The sequence below is a fragment of the Kryptolebias marmoratus genome, linkage group LG15 (genome assembly GCF_001649575.2).
Source record: "Kryptolebias marmoratus isolate JLee-2015 linkage group LG15, ASM164957v2, whole genome shotgun sequence".
Taxonomy (NCBI): domain Eukaryota; kingdom Metazoa; phylum Chordata; class Actinopteri; order Cyprinodontiformes; family Rivulidae; genus Kryptolebias; species Kryptolebias marmoratus.
This window is the reverse complement of record NC_051444.1, coordinates 21915078-21938030: the sequence shown is the minus strand read 5'-3', so window position 1 is coordinate 21938030 and position 22953 is coordinate 21915078.

The window sequence follows — 22953 nt, the reverse complement described above, 5'->3', positions numbered from 1 at the left end:
AGCCTTTACAAGTAACCCCAGTAGAAAAGGTTGGGTGTAGGTTAAAACACTTATACATTCTATATTATCTGTAATCAAACATACATTTCTGGTCTTTAGGTTTGAAAGAATTTAAATTTAAGGCATCATTAAAATGGACCATGCTTATGTTTAACCTTACTGTGACTTGATCCTCTTACTGGTATCAATCAATTTTCTCTTTAATTAAACCTCTCAGCTCCCCATGTACATCAGCACTGCAGCCACAAGCCAAGTACACCCAAATTAAGTAGTGTGTACTTTAATTATTGCACTTTTCTGGTTTCCCTTCAAAGTTTTAGAAACAGATTGGGCAAAGTGTCTGATGGTGGCCAACCTTTCTAACTTTGCATAAATTTACAGCCTAGCTAACTAACATTAACAAGTTTAAACAACTTCTGAACTAGAGTTAGGCCATCCTTTTGGGAGTAGGTAGACTTTTATTAGTATTTCTCCAATGCCATACTATAACCATCCATTCATTTTCTTTACCTACCTTTTCTTGGTCTAATGGGAGCTGGTGCCTATCTCCGGTGGTCACTGTACGAGAGGCGGGTTACACCATGGTCAGATTGCAAGTCCATCACAGGGCCACACAAAGATAAACAAGACAAACAACCATTCACACTCTCACTTAGACATAGGGACATTTTAGAGTTAAAAGTGAACTTAACATGCTTGTTTTTGGCCTTTACATGTCATATTTTTAGACCTATCTTAATAACAGCACCCAAAGTAACTGACCACAGAGACTACAGACAGGGAGCAGTTGGTAAACTCTTTATTTTAAAACAGAAAGAAATATTACAAAGTCCATTGAGCATCAAGCATCTGAAGACAGAAAGGGCAATGAATTCATGGACAGCTTGATGATTTTTTAAAATAAATAATCTGTTGACTCTGTTTCTTACTTGTTTCTTTATTGCTGTAAGTTGGAGAAGGAAAAAGAAGATGATGGAGAATGAGCAGGCAGGTGAGTCTGTAGAGATGTAGTCTGAGCTGGATGATTTTTACGAGAGGTTATAAGCAATGGAGTAATCTTTTTCAGTGTGTGAGATGAGCAATCCAAACAAGGGAGACAAGAAAGGTATTTGAGGGGAAACACAAGTAAAATAATCTCAGGAAAATCTCAAGAGAAGACATTCACTAGAAGTGCAAAATAAGAGAAACCAACAATCATCATGGTGACTTCAACAGTTCGGCGAAGAGTGATGGCTTAGTGCATTTGCCTGCAGCTGCATCCATTTGTTTCAGAGTGAATCAGCTGCAGCGCCAGCAGGAAGATCTGAGAACTGCTATGCCTGCTCATCTACCTAGGAAAGCGAAGTGATTGTGAGAACATGTTTCTTTGCTTCAACTCACCTGATTTAAATATATGGGTGATTAACAGGCTCCTGCAGAACTTGAAGACCTGCTAAAGGGGTAAGTTAACCATTGAATCAAGTGTGTTGGAGCAGAGAAACAGCAAAAACATACAGGGCAGTGGTTCTCAAGACCAGGATTGGACACCAATGCTTGAGTTAACAAAATAAATGTGAGGGGAGCTGCTGAGGTGGGAACAATTTAGGCAGGCAGGTATGATGTGAGGAGCAACATACTAATGTGTAAAGCCAAGAATACAGTTTTACAAGCTGTGCACACCCACACACAAACACTGTCATTTTCAAAAACTCGACTCTCAAAATGTAGGGTCATGGCTCATTTGTCACTTGGTCAAAAACACTCAGAGTTTAGCAACAGGGCAATCAAAAATTCACATATTTTTTTTGCAATTTTCCTTGAATTTTGAGGGATTTTTTCATTAACTGGTATCCCAAAAGTCACAGCTCGGTAATATAGAGCCTTTACTTTGATCATCATTGCCAGGTACTTACTCACCATTTTGGTCCTGATTGAGCTGTAGAAAATCTTTTACCGTCCATGATTTTATAAATGTAAAAAACAGTAAAATGGGCATCAGTTGACTGGGGTTCATCAGAAGACAGAGCAAAATAAAACCCTGTGCCATTGGCATAGCTACTAAAAGTAATGCCATGTCTCTTGGGGATGTTTCTGTGTGTCAGCATGTTAAAGTAAAAACGTGTTGGACCTGAAATTGAGCCTTGTTGAACTCCATATTTTAGTTTAGTGTTTGCATAAAAAAAAAAGTTTTAAGTTAAAAAAATATTTTTGAGAAAGAAATACAAAAGTGTAGGACCTAAAGATTTTTAAAATAACTTTTTAAACAATTGAGGCCAGTTTAAAAAAAAAAATCTGTGATGTTTATCAGCCAGAGCCTGTCAGAAAGACTGATGTGGATGACTTTAAAATGCAATTAGAAATTGGTCTGTAATTGTTAAGCATGGCGGCATCTGGAGTGTTTCTTTTTAAATAGGGTTCAGCAAAAACAGTCATGGCTTTCAAAACTAAAGGAGCAGCTCAAAAATCTCCGTTCAGACGTATGCAGTTCTAGAAGGACCTAAGATATAGTGTGAAACCCTTAGGCTCCCAGGTCTTTGACTGTAAAGCCCAACCTAAAATGCATCTGCTAATAGAGGGAAGGTTGTAGGGTCAGGAGCCTGCTGGGAGTTTAATACATTATTAAAATGGCAAAGGGACCAGAGCGCCAGTCTCGAACAAGAATACTGGGAGAACACTGCATACTGTAAGGCACAGTAAGGGGAAAATCCCTACACTATAGATATTTTCAAATATATTACTGGACTCTCCTCAAGCTTGATATTTTTCTTTGTTTAATTCAAAGTGATCAGTGCACTGGATCCTGAAGATCAGTTTATTTTATTTTATAACAAATTTAGTAGGGCACAGAGAGATAATAGGGGGTAACCCTTATGGGAATTCAGCTAATACAGCCACAATTTTAAATAAGAATTGGAAAGGTACCACATCTGGTTCTACCAACTTCAGTTGATTTATTGTAATTTTTATGATTTTTGATCCAAGGAGCAAGACTTTCTTATAATTTTAAAGGGGTTTTGATCAATGCTTCTGCAAAGTTTTTCTTTGTACTTCGAAAGATTTTTTTTTTTTTTTTTCAGACTGCGACTGGTATGTAAAATATGAAGTCATTACACATTGTTAAAGAGTGGTTGGGGGCTTTGCTACATGTGCTTCTGAGCATTTGCTATTGAAAAGAATTGTCTCCTATAGCAAGAGTTCTCTAAAAGCTTTTCAGCACAGTCTTTTTTCTCAGACCAGAAGGCATGCAACTTTTTATTTAGTTTCTAAAACCTCCTGAGACCACTCATTCTCATATGGGGAAATTGGCTTCCGGGAGGCGCTAAGGTAGAAGGTCATGTACAGCAAGGTAGGATTTTATCAGTTGATATATGAACTTCATTTTCTTTTGGCTGTTCCCATTTCAGCAGGTCTATACTATTTTAAAAAAATTATTATATTATATATTTACATAATATAATGAGTAAGTCATCAAAAATAAACTTATGAACTGCAAAAAGCAAATATTGTATATATATATATATATATATATATATAGTCTCAGTCTGCCCCAGACTTTACTTGTTAACTTTTCTTACAGTTCATATTTTGCATATTGAAATGCAAATGGAATTTAAAAAGTACACTCATTGTACACAAAAGTTGCGCTTTTAGCTTTAACAAAAGTCAATCAATCAAGAAGTAAAACGGATTAAAAAAAAAATTATTTTCCAGAAGCTTTTGTAACACTTTTGTAACACTGTCAAAATTTCATGTTCAGAAAGAGACTTACAGAATACCAAGATGTCCTGCAGATCGACCACAACAAATCAATACAGGAAATCCTACATCATTGATTATGGCCTGGAATACTGCAGGGACATAAGACTTCAAGGCATTACAAAAAAACTCACAGTTGCAGATTTGACTTTTCTTAAAAAGAAACAATTCAATAAAAATAAAATGCAAACATTTTAAACATGATTTAAGCCTTAGATTTATTTACTGCCAGTAGATAAACTAAAAATTGTTCACAGAATACAAAAAAAGTATTTCTCGCATATATTTGAATATCAGTGATTTTGAGATTTTGTTTTGCTCTTTGGTGCGCTTTCTGCTTTTATATGGAAATTATTCAGAAGACACGTTAGAAGAGATCATGTTCAAATACAGCAACAGCAACAAGCGCACCTGACACAAAGCCAAAGTTGCTTTCTTTTACATTATTCCTTCTGTCTCCCCCTCCCTCCTTCTTTAGAAATAGAATAGGTAAGCTTGATTTGACATGAGGCTGGGAGTTCCTCCTACTAAAGAATCATTGCCTTTTCATGAGATTTTACTTCAGATAATAATGTGTTAGATCTTCAAAGCTGCAGCTCTCATCTGCAGCCCCGCTACTTCCTCTGAGGCAAATGTATTATTAACATGACAAAAGCGCTGTGGCCTTTCACCGCCCTGCCATTCATTAGCATTTATATACAGTAGACACTGGACACCAAGGCAGGCTGCTGTACAGCTTAATCCAAAAGGGCATGCTAGAGTAGGAGCTGACAACAGGAAGGGAAATAGCATGAAACTAAATATTGATAGATAATGGAGGACTTGTGACAGCCAGTATTTGTCTTTCTTTTTTTTTTTTTTTTGCCAACGTCATGCTTTCTGTAGAGGCATTGTTTAGTCCCTGATGCAACGGCTGCTGAGCCATTGGGTTCTTTGCTTTGTGTCTTAAAAAAAAATGAAGACGTGTAATGTATAGAAAGGCGACCTTGGTGAAGCTCAAAGCAGCTTCAGAATAAAGTTGGATTCATCTTAGAAGCAATTCTGTTTGGGTTCCTTATCAGGGGATTTGAGCAAGACTGAACACATTTGAGAAGATTCGTCTAAAAATGGAAACAAAAGGATATTTAACAACTTTGATGATTTTGGCCTGAAAGAAAAAAAAAGACATAATAGTGCACCTTTATATATCTCTTTTTGACTATGAATAAGTTCTCAAATGCTTTACAATGTGTTTCCATATCATCAATACGTAAGGTGTTTCCTATTCTTAACACACAACAACATTTTGTCTTTTACACCCGAACATCAATGGGAGGAAAGTCAAGCCTCCTGACGCACAGCTTCCAACGGAAATCCAGAAGCTAAATATCCAACTTATTTTTTATTTATTCTTTGTTAAAAGTGTCTATTCCTTCCAGTGGTAACAGTGAATTAATTATGAAACAGCTTCAACCAGATGCGTCTAAAACCTAACCAAACATTCAGTCCCAGTGATTCCTAACAACTGGTCCCAGTGGGTAGCACATTACAGCGATCGTAATTAAACAGTGACCAGCTGCTGCTCTTCACACATTTGAGTGAAGGTATGCATGGCGGGACACTGTACATAAATAACATCATTAAAGCGTGACTGAATCTTCTTCCTTCTTTCTTTGCTCATTCGCAGCTACAAGTAGCACTTTTTATTTGAAGTTGCTTTCATACATTTAATTACTGTATTTGCAGTTAAGAATCACTATTCCAACAGTGACTTTCCTCCTTCTGCAGAGGGTTATTGTGGCTTTGGTGGTTTTAATCACCTCTGCTCTGATAAATATCGAACTAATCAGTTAATTACAACAGCAAGGGCTGCTCCCTGTGTGAGGTTTTATACTCAGTATGCCATGCATGGAATTCTGAGATCTTGCAACAAATAATAAAACACATTTTCATTTTTTTTTTGTCCATGTTATCCTGTGTAGAGGGCACAATATTTCAGTGTTGCATAAAATATAATATAGATCCAGCAGTGAGTCTTCTCATGTATGCATATTAGATGTGTTTGGACCACAGGGGTCCGCTTCACAATACTTATAACCACTTGAGGTAGTTTGCCTTTTGTTGTTGCCTTCCTCATGATACATTTATTGTCTTTTTTTAGCTCCTGCTTCAGAGTAGGCACTTTTGCTTAATAGGAACTCCTGAGAAGAATGTGATTGATCCATACATGAATGTATGTTAATTGGCTGAGCAAACTGAACGCTCTTCCAGCAGCCTCAGTATCAAAACTAGATTTGAAATGCTACAGTAGAAGTTACTTGACTGTTGCCTTTGTCTGCTATGACATGCTCTTCTTTGAACGTGTGCATCACAAAGCAGACTGATCTGTTGTGTGAGACTGGGCTTTTAAAACTCCTTCTGAATGTTTGTAGTTCATCTTCAGACTTAGTATTAAACATTAATACAACAACCCACAGCACAGAGCTCAAACTGCAGAGTCCTCTGTTGTTTTTGTTGATGGTGAACGTCATGCGCCACCCTTTGCAGAGGGCTTTGAGAATTAGACAGATGCACAGAATCTGTTTAGTGCCCAAAAGAGCTGCATTCCTTTGGAGAATCAGAGCCTCGGTTTCCGCACAATCTCCTGCTAATGCTTTTCTCTGTACTTGTAATGATTTTTGTTTGATGCATAAAAGAGAAAAAATAGGATACATACACATGCAATTTGGCATTTGGCCACATTCTGAATGTGGCCAAAACCATCCTCATATGCTTACTTATTTCCCAAAATTACACACAAAAAAGTCCTTAGGAGTATTACAGACGACTTAAGGGATGAAATAGTTATTTGTGTTTTTGAATCTTGTTATTCTAAAACGAGCAAAGTAGGAGTGCTATTGTTTAGAGGGCTGACAGAATTGCTAAATACCAGAGTTGTGGAGAAGACTTTTTATAGAATCAATAAAATAAATATTAAATGATATTTATACTTTATTTGCATCATGTTTAATTCTATAGTTTATAGTGATTCAGTTTAGATGCACTATAAAAATGTCCAATATTATGCATCTTTAGGGTGCGTTTAAAAACATAAACCATCCACAGTCACACAGGGAAGCAAACCACAATACATTTTATGGTACTTTATGTCAATAGCACAATATTTTAATTCCATCAAAAGAGGCCTCCATCTCACCTTTTAGATCATATTCATGTTGCTGTAGTCCCAAACAAGAGTTTTACCCTCCACTTTGTATGAGATCTGATATAGACTGACGTAAATGCAAAGAATGAAAGAAAAAAAAAAGAAGCAAAGCATGGGGAGCAGAGTCAAAGGTGCAATTTGTATAGATGTTGTCTGATCCTGCATGTGTACTTGTGATTGGTGCTACAGTGGATCAGCTGGGTGGCTGCTTCGCTGTTATTGTGGCAGCCAAGTAATTTTCATCTGCAGAGTCAGTCAGGAACAGAGGGAGGAGCTCAGACGTTTGGAAAGGGCTCAAAGTAGAACAGCTGCTCCTCTTGTGCTGAAATATGTAACTAGGGTCATTCAGGCATCAGACCAAGAATTCAGCGTAGCCAGAGATGTTCTGGAGCCAGCGCCTAAACGGTCTTAGAGGTACTGAGAGCACTTCACATGCGTTTATCCATCTTGTATATAAAGTCTATGCATCTGAGCAGGATGACGTCTTGATGCCCCCCAAGGGAAATAATGCTGATTTGTCTTTGAGGAGACCATGAGACAAAGTGCCACCACACTGGCCTCAAAAGCTTTGAGATTTATAATTCATGTGCATATATTTAATTTTTCAATAAAATATGCTCATTTTGAATTTTATGCCAACAACACTTTTAACTCAAGCTGGGACAGGCGCATGTTTGTCACTTTGTTACATCACCTCTTCTTTTGGGAGCACTCTCTGAATTAATTCGCCCTCAGTTTGTGAAGCTCTCACCAGGGATGAGATGTCAGAAGTAATATTGTGTGACCGCCTCTTACAGCTCTTGTTTTTATTGATACAAGCTCGCCGAAGAAAGAATAACTTGACACTGCATGTTTATTTAGTCTTGGTGCAATCCAGAGTTCATTTTCATTTGAATTCCCGTGGAAAAGTTTGACACTGAATCAGGTTGAAGGTGAGCAAACCCTTCATTGCAGCCAAGAATTTAAGGCTGGAAATGTAGAGGTTTCACTCAAGATTTCTTTGACAAATGCAGTGCAACGTGAGGCTCCTCGGGGGTGGTGTTCTGGAGGCTATCAGAACAGATGTGTGTATATATTGAGATCATTTGTCACTTCGACAGCAAGTGAATCTTATTTAAGCAATTATGTGACTTCTGATGGCAGTAGTTTGAGTGTCAAGGCAAAGGACGTGAATACAAACCTTTTATTTAAAACCTTAAAACCTTTTTTAATAAAAAACATTTCAATTTTTTAAATAAAAAATGATAATAATGTAAGGTCACTTATAAATCAAGTTGAAAATGTATTTCAATTCAAGGTTTAAAGGCAACAAGATGGAAAGAATACTTTTGCAATCTGTATATCAAGACTTCCTTACTTCCAAACACAGGTTTATTAGCTGAGACAACATGAATAAAGATGGATGAACAGAATCACGACCCTGTTTCTTCTGCTGTGATTTTCTTTCCTCCTTTTCGCTTTTTGTACTTTTTACATTTCTCCTCTTTTGTACTGCAGTTTGCACACGGAGAGCGTCTTTGTCTGGTGTTTGCCTTTTGTTCCCATTGTAGAGTGGGAATGTGTCCAGGAGGTTCACTTTGCTGTTTTAAAATTCATCAGTCAGCTGTTTGAGGAGAGTTGAGAATGTGTTCTTTCAGAGCTACATTTTTTTTTTCTTGCTGGTCCAGGAATCTTCTTTTTTTTTCTGTGTATAACACCACAGTTTTGATGCATTTTATCCTCAAACAAACCTTTGGTAATCCAGTGTAAATTTGTTTCATCGTATACCACATGCACAAATCCAGTGTTTACAATTTCTGTGCAATGAAAACATCTTTGTCACTCCCCTCAGGGGTTTTTGCACTCCAGGTTTGTAACTACTAATTTATGGTGGAAGATATCTTCAAACAATTGCAAAAGAATCTTAAGACATCTCTGTGAGCATGGTTTAAGGCAAAAAGCTAACACAAACAAGTTTTAGAAACAGCATTGTTTTTGTTCACGCAGGTGAAACGGGGAAGTGTTGTACACTAACACTGGTTGGATAAATAAAAATGTTTATATATTTATTCATCTATGTTTTGTATTTAAAACCATGTACACATTTTTCATTAGGCTATAAATATTAAATAATTAATGGAATACTAAAACAGTTTAAGAAGGATGGTGATGTAAAAAATGTGATGTTTTGAACTGCTCGGCACCTTAAATCCTACGTCAAATGGTGCATTTTCACCTCAGGAATATTTCCCTCAAATCAGATTCTGTACTTTCCTTGACTTCCTCATTTTCAAAGTCAGGAACCGGGAACTAAACAGAGTTTCAAGGATTCATTTTTAGCCTCAAAATAGTCCTGGTCAGGAGCTCTTAGTTTTTCTACAACCTTTGAGGTGGGGCAGCACTCAAAGTCACTTTGAGCAATTTCAGTGTCAAAGATACTGAAATTGCTCTAACTACAAAATTGTTATTCAGTTCCACTTATTAGAATACAACACATCCTTTCTTGCACTGCCACTAGAACACATATGGGCATTTTATGGCCTGTTGGCCACATCCGGCCACTTAACCGTCTCCACACGGCTCGTGGGTGGTCATTCAGAAATCAGAAGTCAAATATAAATTATTCTGCACACAAATCCTAAAAATCTGATATCATTTTGAAACCGGCTTTTGAAGTGCTTTTATCCTGAAGGCGAATGAGTGTTTACATCAGCAGCCTCTATGTGTGCACCAGCAGTGGAGTCTCGGCGCTCGTAAGCAGAGTTTGTGAGTGAGTTACTGTCATGTCAGCACATGGTAAAAAGACAAAAAAAAAAAAACTGATACAGAATGTGGAGCTTTTAATAAAACATGCACTTCTAGGGGTTTATTTCCTGAATTTACTCACAAAGCAGTGTGCTCAGTTTGTAGAGAACAGAGTGTTATTTTAATCTTAAGGATTGTAAATTAAATTAGCCCTGTCAGACTAAACACACAGAGACGTACAGAGCGGCACAAACATCAGAAGCTTCGCTGCCCAAACTGTTAGAGGCAACAAGACCGTTTTTATCAAGATTTACACATCCAGAATTGAAGCAGTCAAAACTGGTTTTGTGATATCACACAAACTGGCAAAAAAATCAGCTTTTTTTTCTGATTAGGAGTTCATCAAAGAGTGTTTGGAGGACTGTTGTGTTAATGCGCCTTGAGCAGAATGAAGAGAGGAACGGAGAGCTTTCCTTTCTGCACATGAGAAGGCAGCACACCCAGAAACAGATCCTCCGTTACTGAAAGTCACCTGGCAGCTGGCTTTCATATTCACATCAGGTGTGTAATGTAACTTCAGTGCACATGTTCAAACCCAATAAAAATTAACCTTCTTTCACTAGAGAAAAAGGAATCCAGAAAAAAATTGCTATTTTATGTTTTTAATTTCATGCCGGTGTTTGAAATACTGCAAAACAGGCCCTTTTTTCACAAATATTTTTTTGTGAATGCTCATAATTTACATTACATATATAAAGTTTAAAATCTCAGTATGACCGATGAAAATTTATATTGCTCAGTTAGAATGTCTGTGTTTATCAGCTAATGAAAATCCTTTTTAGAGCTAATGATAAAGCTGATATTGAGTTTAACTTGTTGGTCCGGCTCTTTGCAACAGTCCCAGTTCTGTCTGTGACCCTTTGGGGAAATAGTTGCTCCAAAAACATGACTGTTAGGTTGACTGATAACTTTAAACTGTCACCAAGTGTGAGTGAGAGCGGGAATGTCTGTCTGTTTTGACCCTGTGATGGACATATCCAGGGTGTCCCTCGCCTCTACAGTTCCAACTTGTTTGGTTATGATGTGATAAATACAGCTGCAAGTTTCTCAGTTTTAATATTTATTTAAACATCAAACCGTGCTGTTTCACCTTCTTTTGTGATGTATCATAAGCCAATTGTCTTGGCAAAAAATCTATACTGAGACAAGGACTCAACCTGAATATTTTTGCAGGGTTATTACAGAGCAAATCGTACGACGGGAGACATTACAACCAGAGTTTTAATGGAAAAAATGTCTAAGGAAGAATAGCGAGAGTGACAGTTTAACTTTTTTGCGAGAACAGTCAGAACATTTATCAATTCAAATGTCAAAACGATGAAGCCAGCCGCTGTCAGAGTACCAGTTTAAGGCAGAAAGCATGCAGACAGTTGTATCAGGGAGAGGGCTGTATGACCTTGGATTCAGCTGCATTACAGAATCCTGTTAAGACATGTCATCCAATCTTATTTTCAGTGCCATACATAAATAAGGGTATATTGAAAAGATCAAGTGTGGAACATTGGCGCATCTGGTATTAAAGATTTGTGTCTCGAGGAGTTTCATTCTCCCAAGAACACGTATGAAACATTCTGTCAGCAGATAAATTTGATGTCTATTGCATAGTTTGGTTGGCCTATTTCTCTGTCACGCATACAAGCCCGCTTATTGTTTCAGAGTGGCTGATCTCTCTGTTCAAGGTAATTGTCAGCTACACAATTACAAGATATACATCTGTTTACACGCGAGCCAACAGTAACCTGACTCTGTGAAATGATTTTCGTCTGGGTGACTAGCTGAGCAATGTGTGGAATTCACAGCTAGAAAAACAGAGATCAACAGATGGTTTTGTTAATCAAGCTGCAAGCTAAGTGCAGAGGTGTCATCCACGGTGATGATTTGACAGCAGATGTCACCCGGCAGCAGGCAGGAGTCTAACTGATGGTCTTTGGCAGCTTGTTTTGGATTTCCTCTGCAGAGGAAAATTTCTTTCTCAGACGCTGAAATATCAGAAGGCATGCGAGTCCAGGAAGCTTCCCCCTCAGTGAAGTGAGCAGAGAGGCTTCTACGGAGTCTGCAGAGCTGTCAGCAGCATCCACGTACAGACATACAGAGCTTAAATAAACGGGACAAGTCTGTCTGCCAGAAGGACAAATATTGTGATTATTGCAGATTTGAAAAAATAAATAAATATATAAATAAAACAGAAACATTTCTTGACAGAAACCAAAAGAAATTCTCGCTTCTGTGCTAGTTTTGAACTGCATGCCCGTGCTACGCTGTCGCCTCGCAACAGTAAACAAATTGCCCTGTCAGAGCACAGTAACAGCAACATCAAACAGCATCACATCCCGTTTAGACTCAGCACCTCTCTTAGATCGGTTCATCCTTCACACCAGAGAAAGGATATTCACTAGAAAAGTGTACAGAAATTAAATTTGTGTCATAGCGGGGAGGGCTGACTGATCAACATGTGGACGCTTTTTCAGTGCTTTAATTACAAGCATTAGCAAAAAAAAAAAGAAATAGAAGTTTTGAAATCCAACCCACATCACCAAGATCAACAGATTGTTCTGCATGTTGCTGTTTGAACAAACTTCCCTCCAAGTGGAAAAAAACAACATTTAACAAGACTATAACCTCTAGCTATGAGATTGGGAGCATTGCACATAAATATAATCACAAATTAGATGGTGTTTGTCTACACAGTGATCTTTGCGATCTACTGAAGAATCAGCAGAATGTTCAATAAAGTCTGATGAGTCGTTGGGTTGTCTGATATTTAGATAAGTCTGTTTCCATGCCAGGAAAACTCACAAAGCAAAGCCTGAAGGCATTTGAGAGCCCAGATGTCTGGATCAGGTGGATCAGCTCAAGAAGAGGGATTTGTCTGCAAATTTAAGGTAAAGTAAAGTAAAAGTTCCCTTCCTGAGATGCTTAAAATCTGGCAGCAAAAATTAATAACTGGTTTGAAGTCTGGGAAAAAACAAATTCAAGACAAATAAAAGAAGTACTCTGTTTTGATATTCAGCTCTCATTTTGTTTGTCCTTCACCATCTCCTTGTTACTTTCTCCATTATGTTACTCGTACACTGCCTCGTCCACCATTTTTTCCGTCTGACCTGGCAACCTTTTGCACAAAGCTGACCCTCCATACACAGAATGAAATAATATTCTTTTTCTCCTTTGCTCACATCTTCAGAACAGACAAGGATATTCATTAAAGTATGCAGAACCAGGCTGTGAAACATGATAACTGATGAGGTTTGCTTTACAAAATGTAGCATGAATGTCAACGATGAAATGCATTTGTGCAAATAAGTAGAATAGAAAATATAAAGCTGACATGATGCTATATTGAACTTTAGATAATTGGGTTTGTTCATACGGCATATTGAAAGGAACCTGTTAACCCTGAGGTTGTCATTAGTATGCAGGGGACCCATCACTATATCTTGAATTGCATTCATGCCATTGTTTGTTGTTCATTTTCTAAACAAAGTCACATTATCCATTGGTAAAAGGAAAAAAAAAACAACCAAAAAAGATAATAGTTTTATTGCAAACATAATCATAAATCCTTTGTTGTAACTCATAGAGGTATTTGCCAGCAAAAGTTTAGAGAATACTTAGTGTTTGGGATCAGTGTGAACATATGAACATGAAGACATGATGATTTTTGCAAAACTGAAAAAGACAGACAAACAACCAGACAAACAAACAAAAAAAAAGAGAATTTTAGACTTGTCAGAAGCATATTCTTGATGGAGTTTCTCACACACTTGTCCAGAGAGATCCTACATCTTTAATGCTGATGCATTTTGAACAATGTAAGTTTTTAAGTGAAGAGGAAGACCACACAATATTCCTTCACTGCTTCTTTATTTTGTGACAGTATGGGTTCTGTGGGTGATCTGGATGTGAAAACTTATAGTGATTGACACATTCACATTGGAAGTAGACTGGTAAAGCCGTTGTGTGTCGATGCAGTGAAAATAGGCTTCACCCTGAGCATTTACATCATGTTCCAAGAATAAAGTTAACCTTTGTTTTATTATTTGTACTCTAGAAAATACATTTTGCTAGTCAATACTGACTTAATAAAACAGAGTTATAAACAACAATCCATCTTTTTTATTATTTTTGAGGTATTTAAACAGTATGTATGTCTAATATCAGACCCATCTATTAAATTTATCTGTGTATTTTGTCCTCACATGTAGTCAATAGTTTACTTGTAATTGCATTTGTACTTTGTGTATGATGTTTTGGGTATTATTGCTCGTTGACAAGTCAATGCAAATTAAATTAGTCTTTTTTGAAAAACCATATCAACACAAATTTGGCATAATTTTGAAGAAAATCCCCATCCTTTTCTAAGCTTGCTATTTGACAGCAGTTTATATGTCAAGTATGAATGGTGGCTGTGTCCTAAAGCAGCAAATCGTTCACACAATGACAAAAATAACCTTGAAGGGACTAGTGACAACGTTTCATTTGATTTCATGGTATATTACTGCTTTCTCTTTCCTTCTATCTGAGACATGTGTGACGAAGGGTGTTTGCTTTAATAGACAGAATATTATTGCAGGAAACCCCAACACAGCTCAAACCCTGAAAACACCACAGCTCTGCTTTCCAATGCAAAGACGAGCATATTTTATTACCTCCACCAAGGATCTGTTTGTTTGGCTGTTTGTTTGCAGGATTGCTGCAATCACTGGATCTGTTTGAGTATTTTACCAGAGCCTGGGCCAAAATGAAGGACTTCTTTTATTTAGTATTAGAGTTAGTTTGTTGCCACACACTGCCCTTTGTCTGTAGAAGATGAGCTATGGTCATTCTTTGGAATAAAATGAAATCAGATTGGCTCTAATGGCCCTGAATGAAAGCTCATGCCTCTGTTGTTTTGTTTTAAAACAAATCCATGAATAACATGAGTGTTTTCTTGGCTAGAAATAAATATGAAATGTTAACTTGAAAAATATATAAAACCACTTGACATGGTGTATAAAAACACAGTAGTAAAAGTAATTCAAATTAGACAGGAATACCAAGTTGGTATAAGTACAAAAGCACAAATTAACAACCCATAATTAGCTACAGAGGTACAGGCTACTGTTACATTAGAGTAACCCAGTTCAGAATAACAACAATCATCAATGAATAAAAAAGGACACATGCCTGGAGATTAAGAAACTTTTCCAACCCACAAGAGCCTTACAAATATTGGTCTAATCGTACAGTATGATTAATAGTAATTTGTTTTAGGTAAGTTGTTTCTACGACATGAAAATATGCTGAGGGCAAAAATAGGATACCTACAGTGCAGTAAATCAGAGAAATGCATCTGCCTCTGGAGAGAAATGATGATCACACCCTCTCAGTGGAGCAGTAAGTGTACAAACATGCTATTAATAAGAACAGCCTCCGCTGGGGTAGACAAGTGCTCAGAAACAGTCACAAATTAGGAGACCTTTTGGTTGTAGGGCAACGCCGCCTAACCATCTCCACATACACAATTAAAATATGCTAAATTTAAACTGCCGGGTCAATTAACAAGTTAAATAAGGCTAAAGCCATGGACTCTGCGACTGCAAGAAGTGAAAAAATAGATGATATGAAAAGGATGGACATAGTGGGAGTATCTCCCCTGAATTATACTTTCTTTTCTTTGTGGAAGCTCATATCAGATGAAGAGGGGCAGTGAACATGTGTTCTGTTGTTTCTCTGCTGTTCTGGTTTAGTCTAATGTTGGCAGCGTATCGGGTTCTGGATGAAGCACAAGGGTAGAATACTCATGATGTGGGGCCTGTGCACACTGATCTGGCTCAGTTATCAGGAATTCAAAGCACTAGCCTCACACCTAGGCTACAACCACGATCGAGACAATGTCCTGGAAACAACCTAGTTCAGAGGTGATAGCCGTGGCAGTAATGTTGTGCTAGCATGCCGGGATTACCTAGTGCATAGCTGCGTCCAGACACAGAGCCGTGCCAGAGTGGATGTAGTGGCAATCATGTGAGCATGTTGTCATGTTGTCATGGGAGCGTGCTGCTGTCATACTTAGCGTGGCGAGGGTGCAGGAGAGCCTCTGAGGAGTGTGGATAATAACAGCGAAAAACCTTTCTAGGGTGTACTAAAATGGTAACAGGGTAATGATTACCTTCAAAGTGAAGGAGGTCTAGCCAAGTTAGGTCATGGAGAGCGTAAAGGAGTCATCTTGTGTGCAGCGTGGCTAAGGAAAATACTGATTGATAATGATTTCCTTGCACCAATAATACTAATGATAAACAATCAAACAAGCTTTTATAAACAAAGGGGGTAAAAATCCAGCATCTGTGATGATAATGGATGAATCAGTACTTGCGTTGTGGAGGCTGGAAAAATATGAGGAAAGAAGTACCACTGATGCAGGTACATATGTTGAAAATATTGAAAAAATATATGCTACAATTAAAGAAGCTTTTCTTCTGTTGCTGTAAGGAGCATCTTGAGGAGGAAAATCAATGACAACAACCACAGACTGTTGAGCACCATAAACCAAAAATGGTCACAGACTCTTTAAAAACTGTGACAATTAGTTTTGTTTTTCAGTTCCCGAACAATAGAAAAGTTTTCTCACACAATTTTCATTTTGAGTACATTGCTGGCATCAATTTTCTTGATTGTTCACATTTTATACATCTTACACTGGAGTTTGATTTTGTTCGTGCTTGTCTCAGTTTGATAAATGTTCAAATTGTATCAGGAAATTACATGTTTAGGTTTTTGTTTTGTTTTTGAAAAAGTCAAGCTCCTGTGGAGATAGACATTATAAAAATGTTTTCTATAGCTTGGTTTGGAACTTGTGTGCCATGGCAAAAAAAAAACAAACAGTGGGTAGACAGGAAAAACAAAGTTTATTTATTTATGTATTTTTTTAATAACTACATCTACACAGTTTTCATCAAATAGTTTTGTCAGGGAAGAGGCTAGTTTGACCTGGCTTCAAAATGTGATCAGACGTGTGTTTTGCATCACAGTTCTGGTAAAATCTTATTCTTTCTTAATAATGTGCAGGTGCATCTAACAAGGTCACTTAATGACAAATTGTAATGTAAAATTATTCATTCTCCATCACTAATCGACCGGCTTTGTGATGTTCATGGTCAGGAAGCAGTGGTGGTATAAGGGATTTAAGAAAATGGGGGGTGTTGATACCTATTCCAGCTATCAACAGGCGAGAGGCGGGTTAAACCCTGAATAAGTTGCCAGATCATAAAGGGAGTATTTAAGTGGGCTGCAACTAGATGGTGAACAGCATTCAAGAGGGAGTTCTCAATAACCTCGCTTGAGTCACAGACGCTTGCAGTGTTGTCAGTTGAATTATAAATATGTTGATTATGGCAGGCACCTCAAACCTGTCTCAATTTTGTTACTGGTGTCTCTAATCTGTCTGAAGAGCCCTAGAGTTGTATTTTCATACCAGGAGCACAGGAGCTCTCCTCTGACTAAAACACATCTAGGTAAAACAACAACAACTAAACAACATGCCAGTGATAATTAAATGATTAAAAAAAGGATAATAATAAAAAAGTATCCAAATTTACCTAAATTCATTTCATTCATTCATTTCAATTCATTTCTAAAGTATACTTCAGAAGATCAAATCATAAATGTGGGGGCAGCTGCTGAGGTGGGTGTGATATGGGCAGAAGTGGGCGAAAAAACAGTGTGCCCTGAATGCAGCTTTGCAAGCCGTAAATAAGCTGTGAATTTCAAAAATTGTTTGCAGAAAACACAGCCAGATGGTCGCTTGGTTGCAAACACTTCAAAACAATTCAATTAGACTGCAACAGAAAATGTGAGTTTTTTCTTGCAATATTAGGTCAAGTTTATGACTTAATATTGCAAGATAACTACATCTACATAGCTGGTCTTTAACACTCACAGCCTGGCATGATACCTGAACAGAACCAGCCATGCCCTCCCCGCCACACACAGGGACACGCACCCAGACACACCAATGTAAGAGTCATAATATAACAGTTCAGATTATTAATGTGTAAAAAAAAAAAAAACAGTAATTAACCCATTCAAATTGGGTTGTTTTAGAAAAAAAATATCTGAACTGAATGTTTGAATATATTGTATTGAATATATCTGATAACCTTGAATGTCACTTTGGTTAAAAAATACATACAGCAGGTGATTTCTGTTTCATTCATTTCAGGTTACATGATTACAGATGTGCTCAAATTCTGTCTTTGCATGGCAAGGCTGTGATCTTGGACCCATTTAAGCCCAGACACTGCTGATGATTCTCTAAATCAAGCACTGTCGCTGGAGACAGCTCAGCATTGACCTACGCTGCACATAAAAAAAAGTGTTATTAATGTTGCTGGTTAGAGCAAAGAAAAGCTTGCCATATGACTCACAGTTTCACTAACAATGACGCAGGTCTGCTTCTCCGCCGAAGGCTAGCCTTTAAGAGATGTATATGCATCCAATTAAAAAACACACACAAAAAAGGGTTTTCAAGAACAGACACGCAGTGAGATACAAGCACATAAATTTAACATTTTGCACTTCATTAATTTTTTGAGCATTCTATGTGCATTCTTTTTATGTAAGTCACATGACAGAAACCCAGTTAGATAAAAGCATTTTTCTGACTGAATGCGACTTGACAGAGCCTATCTGTGTGGTAAATGTAACGGCACCAAGTCAGGAGTTGAGGAAAAAAAGGGGGAAATTATTAGCAGTTTAATGGAAAAGTGACAAGTACAGAATGCTCGCAGAGATGGAAGTTGTTGGGTCATTAGTGCTGCGGCTTCAGCAACCGTTACAGATGATACCAGCCTTAAGTCCTTTGCATACAGAGGCTGTGGTATAACAAGGCAAAGACATCTTATTCTGTATGTAGGTATGAGGATGTGGGTCCTATTACTTTGGCAATGTGGAAAACAGAACCAGACGAATAAAATATAAACATGCTGTAGAATGTGAAACACTGTGGAATTTGTTCATATCTAGATGTGATCTAACAATTCTTGGTTTCCCTTCGCAATCAACAAGAAGAATTTTTCACAGTTAAAGAGAAACACAATCGGGCTGCTACATTCTCCTGTCTGTGTGACGTGACGTGTTTGGGTTTTCTTCATACAGTCAACCATGGCAAAGAAATCCCCTGCAGACATCCATAAATTACAATATTTAATATTAAACTCAAAGTTTAAAGCAGATCGACCTCCAGACAAACTCTGTGACATGGGAGAAACACTTTTCTGTAACTTTTGTGCACACAATTGATTGGAACTGCAAAAAATAAAAACATGATCTGAACATATTAATGAAGCCTAGGCGTAAATTCAAACTGGAAGACCTGCTCCAGCCTCACCTGAATCATCTAATCGCTGCGTCGTGCACCTCCTCTTCAGCCTATCAGCATCAGACCGTGCCTCCATCTTATCCAATCAGCGAGCAAGCCTTCATTTAAAAGGACCTCGATCATGGCCTCATCCATTCACCTGCCGAACTTCAGCCCACCTTCACCCCTTCTCCTTCTCCACCCCTAGTTTCCCAGCTCTCTCGAGCTTCCTTCCTCTCCGACCTCCACCACCAGAGGAAGACGCCTCTAATTCTCAACCTGAGCTTCTCGTCGAAGCGCATTGCTATTGACGGCACTCGCGTCTTCTGCCGAGGTCCAAGCGGCAAGAATCTCATGTCATTCATGTCAAATAAAACCATTTAATTGTAGCTTCTCTTTGTCGTGGGTCTCTCCAGGTTGAATTGATATTCAAAAAATTGGGGATGTTTTCCGATGGAACTGTAATGAGCCATCAAATGAATACACACTTTTTAAAACAAAATAAAAGTACCATCATTCAAACATAGAGTTTAGAAAAATTAAAATAAGAAAAAAAAATTGGGGGGAAAAAAAAACAAACAGATTTTATAGAACTGTACCATTTTCACCATAACTCAACCTTTCTTGTTCACACTGAACAAACAGCAACATGGTACCATCTAATATTTACTTTGGGAATCAGGGACACGACAGCATCTTCAGTTCAGTTCAGTTCAGTTCAGTCCATCATCTTACACAGATGTAGATACAGCTTTGTTACTGCACTCTCAGATAGCTCTTTTTTTCCTTTAGAAACAGAATGGGCTGGCACAGCAGTTCTATCTTGAGTGGGCTGTAACAAATGACCACAAAGAGAACAGAACAGATTATACCTTAGACCTCTAAAGAAATAGACAACAACCACTTATATTTTGGTGTTGGCAAATATATATATATAATAGAGTCTGGATCTGATAATCTTATCATGTTTCATGTAACATGATATTATAATTTTTTTAAAGTTGAAAGTCTAAAAATATGACTTAGACAATATAATCCTCGAGTCTGTTTTCCAAAATATAGTAATAATGTATTGAACTCTGAGGAAGGTGATCGACACTCTCCATTAAATATTCTCCTGCCAGTATCACAAAGTATTACATCAGTGGGTATGTGCACATCAACATTTTGAATATGCCCTGAAAAGCTAAGACCTTTATTAAATGGCCCAGTGAACTTTGGAATTATTACTGCATCATTTGCTTGCCTGTGAAGAAGCTTCAGATGTAACGTTATGACAAACTACATGTTGAAGACCGAGCAAAATTTGCCAAATTAACTTGACTTAAAGACAGATGATAAAGCAGCACAGATCACTGCTGTCTCTGTAATAAACTCTGGACATTTCCATTTTTTAATGTCTTGATCAGGAGCCTGACCTAAAGAGGCCGGACCCACCGCCCTGCTCCCCACCCCCAGCTGGTCAGGAAGACTCCACATGAATAATTCAAAGATACCAGAAGGCAACGTTACTTTTATTGTCAGGTGAATAGACTGCAACACTGCCGTCGTTACTGCAATGTTCAGTCCTTTAGTCAGAGAGGGCGTGAGCCTGGAAAGAGCATATTAGCCTTTAGATCAGGTTTAATGAGACAGAGCCTCTGACAAAAGACTATTTTTAGAATCCCACTGGATGTAATTTGAGGTTAGGGTGTTGCTTGCTGAGGAGACTCTTGCACTCAGCTGGTGGTGAATAAAAATTCCTTTAGTTGGTGAAAAACCCACAGTTGTATGTTCATCATGTTGTATATGTTCACGTTTCATCATAGTGTTTAATTTTTTCCTGTAATTAGTAATTTGACCTTTTATCTCTGATATCTCTGATGACACTGTTCTGTTTTTTTTAGTGTTTTCATTTTAGATCAACTGTAGAATGTGGAAACTGTTATCCATGTATTTCTTTTTATTCTGCTGCAAACGCTAACTAAAGATACTTCCTCCAGAACACATTTAAACTGTTTTTTTTTTTTTTTCTTTTTTCTTGAATGGTAGTGACAAAAACCCACTCTGTCTGTGTAGTCAAATGGAACATGTGGTCCTATACCCTGCAGGTCTGGTTCTCTTATTAGGGAAGATTGCTTTTAAAATACTGATCCACTTTTGGAAAAGCAATTGTTTCACCTAGAGCCTCGCTCCATCAGGTGCACGCGTATGACCTTCAGCGAAAACCTGGAGCATTTCGGCTTCAATGGGACATTTTCTACTGCAGCCAACAGGAAGCCACTATAGTGTTAGTTTATCTCAGTGAGAACACTTTGGGTTATAGAGATGTCCTCTGCCATGCTGACGTTTTTGTCAAACTTAGTGACAGTTCAGAACTCCATCTGTCTAAGACACCTTTTATGGAGGTTCCTGATCTTTTTTTTTTTACTTTCTAATATGAAGTTGAACTGATGGTTCGCTTTACCGTTCTGGGCCTTTACAGGAACTCTGCAGCATTTTAAAGACTGCACTTTTGTTTAGTCATGACATCGTTCACATGTGACACATACATTTGGTGCTCTTACTGCAATCCTGGACAGCAATATAACATGCTGGGCTGATGAGGGAGAGAGGAGGTGGTAGTCAGCTCACTTATACAGTGTATAGTGCTTAACTTGAGACAAAAATGGACTGTTTTATATTGCTAGTTAGCATAACCAGGATAAATAGCAATAGCAACATTTCTATAATGCTGAACACTGGTTAGGTTCTACAAAGCACTTTACAGTATTTCAGTGTGTTTCTCATTCATCTATTAACACAAGCACACAGTGTACCAGAGGGCCTTTGCTCTCCAATCACATCTTGAACCACAGACCTTTTCTTGGCAGAAAACCTGAGTCTAATGGGCAACTGTTGTTCAGTTCTTTTGATCTATTTTTTATCCCCAGAACTTTCTGTAAGTAAATTCAATCAGATTCAGTTTTACTCTTTGTTTTTTTGGAAAATATAAAGTTTCTAAATTGAGTGATCGTATTGCATGGGTTGTCATGAGTCTTCTTCAAAAATGATCCATGAATTTTAAACTAGCAAAACAAAATTCTTTACTCAGACCTATGGACCTACAGAACAATTAGTAGCTGTTTATTATTAGCTCAATACTTTCATGTTACATCACCAAACCTCTGCAAATTACTGACAATATCAGAAGCTTCATTTGGACCTAAACCAAGTACAAATTAGCAGTTGTTAGTACATTATTAAACTACAGTCCCTTCTCTTATGTCAGTAAAGCTGCCATATTGAGGAATTATAGTCATTATGGTCAGATGATTATACAGAGAAAAAGATATTTAGCAAGATAACTTGGAGATGTGAAAAGCTTTATGCAATTCTAAAGAGATCATTAAAATTAACTTGGATAAATAAAAATTATTTTAGTAGTATTTTTGCTAGCATAGCTCCAAAGTCAGATTTACTAAAAAGCCAGCTACAAATCAACATTCATTCAGTGTACGTTTTATCATTCATCTATTTTCTATTCCTGCTTGTTCCTGTCCAGGGTTGTAAGGGTTGTATCTGTTTATTTTGACATTTTTTTCTTCAAAAAAGTCTTTTTGTTTAGTTTTTTTAACTATCCTGCTAGCTGTCTGGTGTTTCAGCTAACAGTGATTCTGAATTCAGTCTCAATAACTCTGAATAAATGAAGCTTTAAGTCTTGATCTTCAAAATGTTATTAGCTGATGACATTAGATATATCAAATTAGATCAGTGACATAAATAAAGCATCTTATAATGATTTTACACAATGACCGTCAGAGGCAAACTTACCGTTAGGCAAAAGTATGCAGTTTGAGCCTCAAGATACTAGGGGTCTCATAGAACACCTAATAAACCTATAGCATGGATTTGATTTTTTCATTAGTTTTGTTAAATATGTGTTGAATGTGGTAAACAA